Raw genomic sequence first — 10,984 nt, 5'->3', positions numbered from 1 at the left:
TATATATATATATATATATATATTCCGTTTATGAGATATTTCTAACTGATGAGATGTGCGAAGAAGTTAATATTGAATTGGAGATTTGGAGACAAATCATCAAGTTTAAAGGGGTCAAGTCGAATAAGACCATTACATAAGATCTAGAGTGCAGGTTCAACGATAATGCATATATGAGGCAGAAATGAAAATGAAGTTTGATACCTAGGTTATTCAAAACAAAATGTTTCAAGTATTTTGGGACGTTGTCTATTATTATTCAAAGCTTTGTTATGCATGCCTTCTTCATTTCTATTGCTTTGAAATGTTTTTACTTGGGTCGGAGGTCTATTGAAAACAACCTCTTTACCTATCAAGATATTAATAAAATCTACATATACTTTAGCCTCCCAAATAGTATTGGTTGGATTACAACAAATATAGTATTTATTTTTATATTTTGCATTTCAATCCACAGTAATTTTTAGAGATTGCTTCAAATATTGATTAGCTGCTAATATTCTCACATATGGATTTTTATAATTCTAAAACCAAAGAACTTGGTACTTATGCATATTTAACCTTTAAAGGATATACTTGAATTTAATATGGCAAAAATTCTAAATTGGAAAGTAATCAAATGATAAAAATTGTACCTAAACCTGTTAAGCATGATTTGTTTGCATTTATGGAAAAATATATAACAAGTTAGATTGTACATTTTATAACATAATCTGTTGTGGCTTTGAATGTTTGAAAATGACTATGAATGCTTAGAAGATTATTGAAGTTATATCTATGAGAGTTAGGTATAAGTCCTAAAATTTTGCCCAACTTTCATATGAAGCCAACTGCATTTTTTTAAAGAACCAATTATAACATTGTACTTCACAGTTGTCAGATACAAGATCTTTTTATTTAAAAAAAAATAAATTATAGATTTAAAATAATTTTATCAAAGATAGAGGGTTTATATCTTTTATTTTACTGAATTTTTTTTTTTTTTATGGAATGAAAGGCTTAAAAGTAGGTGTCAGTCAATAATACTTCACTAGAAAATAAATTGGGATGCAATGGACAATTGATTGCTAGATATTTGTTTTTAGTGAAAAAGGTTTAAAGATATTCTTAACGTATTATATAGTTAAATAAAGTTATTTTTTTGATATTGGATTAATTTTATTTTTTCTTCCAGCTATTAGGTTAAAAATGGCCTTAACGTAGTAGAAAGTTTCAAAGTGCTCTATTTTCACCTATGGAATAAAAAATATCCTTGATCTATTAGAAATTATTCAAATATGTCCTTCCTTCTACCTATTAGATAAAAATTCTCTTAATATATATTCAAAATGACTTTAAAATATTTGTGAATTCAAATTATGTATGCCAATAATTTTGTTTAACTGTACTTTGACAATTATTTAGTTTTCTTTTGATTTATATTTTTTTCTGGAAAATTCTTGCTTATTTATCTAAATGTTTTTCTTACCTAATATAAGTATTTATTTAAATAAAATATATGCTAGCGTGTGAATTACCCCAAATGTATGTCATATAAAAATTTATCTTAGTCACGAACAAGGAGAAATTTCATTATGTATGCCCATACAAAGATAATTTTTGTTGAATTTTTTTATTAGTGTAAATATAGTATCACTTAACATAATTGACAAAAAAAATATAAATCACTAATTTTAAAAGACTAAAATTGTTAGGTAACGGAATATATATATAAAATTAAAGTAAAATGCCAATAAAAGTAAAATGAATTAAAAATTGAGTTTTAATTTATTTAAGTTTGAGATTTAAAAAGATTTTTTTAAAATATTATATTTATTAATAAAATAGATCAAGATCGTAGGAAATGCGGGCATATCAAATACTACTATGTATTCGTTGATAAACATATTTTTAGGAGAAGGATGACAAATTTTAACCACTTCTAATAGGTGGGGCATTTTTGATCCCAAGATAGAAGGAAGGAATTTTTGAATTATTTCTATACATTAAGCGCATTTTAATCAAATAGGTGTAAGGAGAATATTTCTGAACCATTTGTAATACATTCAGGTCATTTAAAACCTTTTATGTACTGTTATTTTAATAGCTAGACGAGCATTATTTTGTAGATCAATTACCAATAACTCAAGAGATTTGGTAGTGGGATAAGAAACAAGTCACTACTAGAAATTTGACTTACAGCAACGCTTATGTAGCCACAGTTATTTAATCGTAGCAATAGCTCACCTATTACAACAGTTATAACCGTGGCCAAATATCCTTGAATCTAATAGAACAATTCTTTAAATGAATTGTGTCATCATCCTTATAATCGTCCCTATAGAGATTCTATGGCTACAAATTCAGAACTGTTGCAATAGCTAACTCTATGACAACGGTTAGCGAAATCTATGGCAACAGTTATTTTAGAAAAAATATTTTGGTTCTGATTTTTATCACTAGAAATATATTTTCCTCCTAAACAATATATTTCCCTCCTAAACAATATTGTCTCACATAAAAAAATCTAAAAGAAAAAAAAACCCTATTTCCGCTCTCAACGAAATGGCGAGGAACGACGAAGCAACAGGAAACGATTGCAGCAGTTATTCAGAAGTTTTAGCGAGCTTTTGGTGATGAAACAAGAGGGAACGATTTCTAAGCTCTTGATAACAGGCTCTTGAACAACGAAGCTTTTGGTGAAGCTCGTTGGTTCTATTGGACAGCTAGGGTCAACTATAATTCTTCCATATAAAGGTGAATAATGTGTAAGTTTTCTCTGTTAGTTCATGATTTCTAAGTCTCCGTTGGATTATTTGTATAAAAATCTTAAAGAGTAAACAATGGGTTAGTCTTAAATCTATGTTTTTTTGTTCTAATCTATGTAGTGTATAAACTTTCTTTGTTTGAATTTCTGATGTATACTGAAACAGGAAAAGAAAACACTTCTAAATTTAAGTTGCAGAGGATTTAAGGTTAAACTTGAAGATGATTTAGGGTTAAGTCATCCCTTGGTGAAGTAGAACTGTAGAAGAATCGTTAGAAAACTTTTTGTGTTCTCATTTCAATGTCGCTGCTTCGAAAAGATAATCCTTACGACCTCAACTTGTTCTCCTTTGTTCGTATGCTTTTTTTCTTCTTTCATATACTGTTGGTGCCTAGTGATGGACAGTTTGGCCTCAAATTGAGTGTGTCTTAGTTGTTTGAGGTATAATCAGTGCTCTTGTGTTTATTGTTGTTTTGTTAGCTAGTGATATGGCTCCAATCATTGGTTTGTTCCTTTGAATGATTTTTATCAAGTATGTTTTAGGAGTTATCTATCGACTTTATTTAAGTTTGGTTAGCATGGTTTCTAGTTGTCTGGTTGCTTTAATGTTCCTCTATTTCAGCTTGTGTGCTTGCTTCCTTTTACTTATCGAATTAATTTGAGTAGTTATATTTCTCATGTTTGTTTGTGATATTTAGAGCTTCATCTTTCATCTTTAATAAATTTTGATGAGTTTAAAGAGCATAGAACAGGGAGGCTGCGACTATCCATCTAGTTCTTGTAATTTCCTTGCTCATCTCATTAATCTTTGACCTATTTTCTCATTTATATGACTGATTTAATTGTCTTTGGATTAGAAGTTTATGTGGTCTAGGAAGTATTGTTTCCATTTTGGATGGGACTTATTTTGATGTTAAGATTTGACTTTGGCTTCCCCCATAAATATTTTGTCCTTTCTTCATTATTGAAAATTATTTGGATTGATCTTCCCATAGTTCGATTTGTGGTTAGTTCCCTGGAAATTTATCGTTAGATCAACTAGGTCTTAATTCGAAGGGATTAATGTGTGTTGTGTGTGGCATCAGTTGTTGTACAATATGTCCCATTCTCCTTATTGCCGCAGCTTAAATGTTGAGAAAATTTTGTTAGCTTAGAATCTACGAAAAATTAATACTTTCTGTTTGGTGTATCCTGGTTAGACCTTTTTCTAGACAAAGTTAGGCGTTCTATTAAAAAGACATCAAGCTTTAGAAGAATGATTAATCTAGTCCCCTCCCCCCAAAAAAATAAGAAAACATCAATCTTTAGAAGAATGATTTGGAGTTGGGATCCTTCCAAACATCTTCAATTTGGAGTTGTGTTTTTCTGTGTGGGACGTCTATGAAGTGTGATGCTCTTATGTGAAATAGATATTTTGTATAATACGATTATTTCTAAAAGATTTTGTATGATGTGAGAGGCAATTTCGAGGGAAGAACATGCCGACATAGAAGTTACCCATATATTAATAATCTGATAATCAATTTGTACCAGTTGCTGCAGCAGATTCCCCTGTAAATTGTGTGTGTCTGAGTTGTTGGAGGTCTAAGCTATGCTCTTGTGTTTGTTGTTGTTTTGTTGTGAGTGATATGGCTTTAATCTTGTCCGTGGAATTGTTTAGTTAATTATGTTTTAGGAGTTATCAATCGATTTTCTTTAAATTTGGTTAGCATGGTTTCTTGTTTAGTTTTTTTATTGTTCCTATAGTTCAGCTTGTGTGCATGCTTTCTTTTACATACCGGAAATTATTTGGTTTGATCTTCCAGTAGTTTGGTTTGTGCTCTAATTGTAAAAAACCACTAAATAGATGTCACTAGATTTATTCTACTATTTTCACTAGCTCTAGGATCAGTACTACACTGAATGCTTTTATATGTACAATAATTGTTAAACTGATAAGCCAACACCCTTGTGTGTTTTTGTATAATGAGATAGCAGTTGTTACTGTTTGTTCTAATCATGTTGTCCATGTGAACAATCAACTCTGTTACTATTTTAGAATACATGAAATTGTTTGCTAGAATCAAAATAAATGTACTGATAGTTATTTGATTTTCTTGATGCAGTCTGTTGCAGTGTGGTGTGACTACTTAAGTTTTGTACACTTTCTGCATCTGGAATTTCTAAGGTGAGAAATCTATTCATATTGCTTCGATATTTGTTCTAGCATGCATGCTTATTCAATTAATGCACGCTTGTTCTCTGATAGTTTAATGTCTGAGTTGCTGCTTGTAGTCTGGTTCATGAGTTTTCTGGTACTTGCTGCTTGTAGTCTGGTGGAAGACCAGTCGTAGATTCATGAGTTTTCTGGTACTTGCTGTTTGTAGTCTGGTTTCTTGTTTCTGCTAATTAAACATGTCTCTTTTTCTTCCTTTTTATATTTTTCCTTCTTATCTAAATGTTGCTCCTTTTTGTTGGGGTTCTGGCTTATCGGCCTAATCTGCGACAGAAGTTATAAGACAGCTGCATAGATATAAGAACCTGTATATCTAGCATGATAGTGTTGAATCCCAGCTTGACGAGTATGTGTAGCCGAGCCAATATAGTAGACAGGAAATTCTTAATCAACTTTTCATATTTGTGCACATTCAAATTGATCTAATGTTACTCCAATTGTTACACTGATCTCCCATCATCAGAAGAGAATTTTCGATTTATTTTCGTCGTTGTAGATGAAGTAGTGACTGAGTTTGTGCCTTTAGATGGTGTTGAAGAAGGGGAAGGCAATTTCTTAGGCAACATTTGTTCCCAAGTAATAGAAGACTTTGTCAATCTTGATCCTTCTGAAATAACAATGCTAAAAAACAGAATAAAAATCAGACATTGCTTCCAACAACTTAACATAATGAAATATCAAAATTTGAGATTTGTATGTAGAGAGACAAAGAATTGTTGAATCAAGATTTGTAAAGAGAATTGAGGTTTTTGATGGTTTGTGATATGAGACATGTTGAGGAACGTGAGAAGTTTGCCAACTTGTTTGTTAGAGTAAAGTTAAATCAATGGCAGACATCATTTAATTTAACAATTTTAAAAGCTAATGGTTGTTATTGTACTTAATTTCCAAAGCCTCCCATCTCACACTCATCACAGTAAAACATGAAATACTCATAATTAGATTATTCCATATTCCAAATAGTATATTATTTGAGTTTATTGAGTTTATATATGTATGTATTATATATAGAGTAATAACTTGTACTATATCACTATTGTCGATCTATTATGATTTTGCGAAAAATTTGCGAAATTATTTATATTTTTTCTAATTGTATGTAGGTGATGAAATCGAAGAAGGCGATGAAAGCAGTAGCGAAGACTTGACATATGAGCTGAAGTATTGATGTTCTAGAAATCATATATTTTTGAAGATTGAAAATTGTGTGGTGCATGTGTTTCACCTTTTTTGAATGCTATAAAAAGATTTGTATATTTTGCTTTTATTGATATTAGAATTACGGATCTTGAATTCTAATTTTGGTAATGAACATTTTTTCTCGTGAACTATTTATGTGTATTTTTATGTTATAAAATTACTGTTGCATTAGAATTGTTGCAATACCATGTAATAACCGTTGTGATTGCATTACCCTATAACAACCGTCGCAATAGAATGAAACGATGTGTTGAATCGAAAGAAAAACTGTAGTCATAGCCTCTATAGAACTGATGCATAAACCTCTATTACAACGGTTCAAAATCGTACCAATACGACCATAACCGTTGGCAATTAATTCAAGTGAGAACCGTGGCAATAGGTCCATGTATGGCTACGGTTATATGACCCGTCGCACCAAATCGTAGCAACAGAGCTATTGCTACGCGATCTGTTGTAGCGGTTAACGTAATCGTAGCCTTAGACCTATGGCTACGGTAGTAATGGCTATTGCAACGGTAAATGAACCGTGAAAGTAGATCAAATTTCTAGTAGTGAGTTAACCATGTATTAATTTCCACATAACTTATATTACGTTTGATAGCTTGATAAAAAACAAGTTATTCATGTATAAAATTAAGGAAAAGTTATCTAAATATACAACATATTTTGCTATAATCTGTAAAATTCACTACCACTTACAAAAATCAAAATTTTCCTCTCGAATACATCACTCCACTCTCGCTGATATATCTTGATCCCCCTCTTAGACTCATTCCTCCCCTCTCGGATATATTCCTCCCCTATGTGTTTGTTTGTCCTATTCTCTTTCTAATACATTTCTCCTCTAGGTAGGGGTGTGCATCAATCGTTCGATTTTAGATATTAGCGATTTTCGATTTTTAAATATGCTAACTCAATAACAAACTAATAAGATATTTTTTTAATCAATTTTTGGTTTATCGATTTTTCTATCATTATTGGTTTGGTTTCCAATTTACATAATAAGAAAATGTCCATAAAATATTATATGCCTTCTCACTTCTCTAAATGCTTTGAGAAATTGCATCAATAAGAGAAAGTATAGAACGAAGGCTATAATTACATGTTACCACCAAAATATAGTATGAAATTTTTTATGTTAATCAAATTACTGACCTTTACAAACTTGCAAATGCTACAACCTACAATTACAAAAAAAAAAAACTAAAATAATATAGTCCAACAAGACTAAAACTAAAACTAAAATCAAATAGCTAAAATTGTGAACCCCTTACTTTAATCTTTAGGTTTTGAGTAAATCGTAAAAACTATATATAACCTAATTAAGTCGCCACCTAACGAATTAAGGCGCGTTAGGGTACATATCTAACCTAATTAAGTCTAACTAAGTCAACGAACCAGAGAAACCGGTAAGGATTCAAATTACCTCGAGGGGAAGGTGTTAGGCATACCTCGGGTCCACAAATGTGGGTCCCGACCGTATCTCATGCAACTTATGTGGTGGTTAGAAGTAGCAAAGTAGGTCAATTCATTATTTATTTAGATTTTTTTTTTAATTAGACATGCTTACTAGGTGATAACAAAATATTAAACAATAAAGATCAGTTTATTTTATTAATTTAAGCAAACAAGACTATGTGATGATATCAGGTTAAACAATTATCTCACATTATTATTTTAATTAATTATAAGCATGAGAAACTAGGTGATAATAATATTAAACAATTAAGATAACTTTATTATTTAATTAATTAATTCGGCATGTAAGACTAGACAATAAAAGCAATAAATACTAATCAATAAAAATAAAAGGAAAGCGAGGAGACAAAAAATAAATAAATAGATAAGCAAAAATTTTTAATAGTTTACTTAAACTACCCCAAGTAAATATAATTAAAGCAAATAAAGGGACAAAAAGGAAAAGGAGACTCTGAGAGACTTTTTGGATCAGCACTCGACTTTTAATTTTTATTTCGATCAGCTTCTGTATAGGGACAGACAAAATCATTTTCATTACAATGCTAAAAAGTTAGTAACTTATTCTTTAAGTGGCTAAAAAATAATTACAACGCAAAAACATTTTAATTCGCCACAATTTTTTAGTAAAAAAATGACTATTACGCTAATTTTATTTTTAAACAACATAAAAATAAGAAATCATGCATGAGGTTGATTCTTTTTTTCAATTATAAATATGCTTAAAATTTGTTTTTACTTATTTTGTCCTATAGGCGTATTTTCTAAGTGTAAACATGTTTAAATTATTATAAAATCTATAGACATGGTATTTTTTAATATATAACAAAATTTAAACTTATATGCATGATTTCTAAACCCAAAACATATTGAAAGTTTTTAGATCCTATAGGCATGCTTTCTAACTTAAATAAATTGTAATAAAGTAAACACGTAGCACATATATCCCCCTACCCTTAGACGATCCCCCAAATATATTTCGTATATTTAAAGTTAGGGGTTTATGCAAATTATTGCAACACCAAAAGAAAATCGAAAGAGATACATAAATGAACTAAAATCCTTTGATATCTTCTCCATAGCGACTTCAAGACCTTAAATTATAAGATCAAGATCATGCTAAGAGACAATACACCCGAATACATAAAAGTGAACATACATAATAAGATGTCATTCACATAAGTAAAGTCACAATCATTTAAACAGACCACCACAATATCTCACATAGGATAGAGAAGTTAAGACACCTAATTGCTTCCCTTTTATTTGTTTCAAACACACAATATTCAAACTAGATCATGCAAGACGAAATTAAAAAATAATGAAAATGAAATTACTAACGAATCAAGCAGAAATAAATATCACCAATGAAGTGTTTTGAAGAGATATCCACCGAAACAGCAACACAACAAAAACCACAAAGAATGATCCAAAACTTTACTAGAGTTTTTATTTCTTTTCAAGAGTAGAAAATAATTTACTTTTTTGTTATTCTTCAAGAGTAACTGAAAGTGAGAGATGAGAGTTAAGAGTAATGTAGAACTGGTGGTGAATAATGAAAAGAGAGGTCTATTTATATAGTGAATATGAGGGGTCAACAATAAAGGAAAAGAATTATTTAGGGATCAATTAGAATACTATTTTACTTTATTACGAGGAGAGCAAAATCAGATTTATAAAAAAATTATTTTATTACCAAATATAAACAAGTAAGTATAAAATTAGGAAGAGTAATATTATTTTTCGTTAAATGATGAAGAGCCAAATCAGATTTATTTTAAATTATTATTATTATTTTTACCAAATATGAGCGACTAAATAAAACAATGAAATAATTAAGGTTGTGATAAACAAACAAGTAAGAATTAATCAGGACAAATATTAATGGAAGGAGGGATCAATTAATATTATTTTCTTAAATAAGATAGCGTGGAATCAGTAAAAAAATATTTTCCAAACGAACAAATATTTTTTCCAGAAATAAACAAGTAAGAGATCTTCTAAGGAAAACAAATCAATAACAATAGTCAATCAAGCTATCAACCAAACCCTTTTTACCAAATAAATTTAAGTAAGAATCTGCCTATTTAACTAAGACAACTACATTCAGTTTGAACAGATAATATGCAACAATAAAGTGAGACAAATAATAACTGTTTAAAGGAAAGAGAATAATTACCTTTTCAATCCAAAATCAACACCCCCGTATCAATGAGCTAACCATATAATCAGGATAATTAGGGATATGTCCTCTAAGCTTAAAGAAGGAAAGAAAGAACATTATGGAGAAATCAGTTATCATAGTAATATTAAATCAAGCGGACAACCCTTAATCAAATAAAGGAGTAACCAAATCACTAACCAATTGGGAAAAAACAGAATCAATTGTCAATCAGAGGGAAATGTATTACAGTCAGCAACAGGCACCACAAAATTTTAGATCTATGACCACCCCAGTAAAGTGTAGCCTACACTAGCAAAAAGTGTGGCCTTTGATAAAAAGCTACACTTTTAAACTTTAAGCAACACTTTTCCGAGGGTGCCCGAAAGAGGCGTTCAAGCACTGCCTTATCAGCTACGCTTAAAAGCATAGCCTAAAAGGCAAAATGGAAATGCTTTTATGTACCTCATATAGCAACATTTCTATCTCATACATCTACACTTTAGATGTGGCCTTAGCTTCCTTATTGCCCACGATTTTTAAGTGTTGCCTTTTAATCTAATGTATGATAACGATTTTAAAGTGTTGCCTTTTCTATCTAATGTATGACAATACTTTGAAGTGTAGTCCTTGTCCATGTGCATACAACAATTCATATCCCTATGACTACACTTTTAAGTGTGACAATAATATTTTGACTACAAAATATTTATATGCCACACAATATGACAACGTTGTCTAGAATTTTATAGTCACAATTTTGAATTGAAAAATAATAATTTTTATTTGGATAGATTCACTAGTATTGCAAAGAAAATAGTAGATTAAAAGAAGAGTTTTACACAAATGAAAAAAAAACAAATATAACCATAACAAAACAGGATAGATGCAAAGAGTTATTTGTTTGTGGCTTCCACACGAAAAGAAACTCGAAAAACAACATATAGCCTTATGTGAAAATGACATTCAGTACTCTAGCTAGCTGTGGCTTCCAGCAAGCTCAATGTCTAAGTTCTCTGCAGTAGAAGAGGAAAATTAAGTTTAGTAAATAAAAAAACAGAAACAAAGAGAGGAAAATTATGGCAGATAGGATAGGTTTCAAAAAAATTATAAATAAACAAATGAATTTGATTGATCTTTCAACTTTACTGTGTGGCCTTGGATTCAATTTCAGGGAGGGAAG

General features: G+C 30.2%; 2 long non-coding RNA genes across 6 annotated transcripts in view; one reads left to right on the top strand and one right to left on the bottom strand.

Moving 5' to 3' along the window:
• Positions 1-2,374: 2,374 nt before the first annotated feature.
• On the top strand, positions 2,375-6,290 carry LOC114077123. Of its 2 annotated transcripts, none has more exons than XR_003578155.1 (3): positions 2,375-2,736; positions 4,852-4,913; positions 6,065-6,290. It is a non-coding gene; the product is annotated as an uncharacterized LOC114077123 (long non-coding RNA). The 2 variants fall into 2 exon arrangements; XR_003578156.1 differs by having other exon boundaries at positions 2,375-2,747.
• A 4,316-nt stretch (positions 6,291-10,606) lies between these two features.
• The window catches only part of LOC107019048, a 15,209-nt gene continuing 14,831 nt past the window's right edge, over positions 10,607-10,984 (bottom strand). For all 4 annotated transcript variants that reach the window (XR_003578166.1, XR_003578167.1, XR_001456725.2 and 1 more), the window contains one exon: positions 10,607-10,817. This is a non-coding gene — a long non-coding RNA (uncharacterized LOC107019048). The remainder of the gene's footprint in view (positions 10,818-10,984) is intronic.

Source organism: Solanum pennellii, chromosome 5 (genome assembly GCF_001406875.1).
Source record: "Solanum pennellii chromosome 5, SPENNV200".
In the NCBI taxonomy this organism is placed as follows: Eukaryota; Viridiplantae; Streptophyta; class Magnoliopsida; order Solanales; family Solanaceae; genus Solanum; species Solanum pennellii.
Note: the sequence above shows the minus strand (reverse complement) of the source record. Positions and strands in the feature narration are given on the sequence as shown.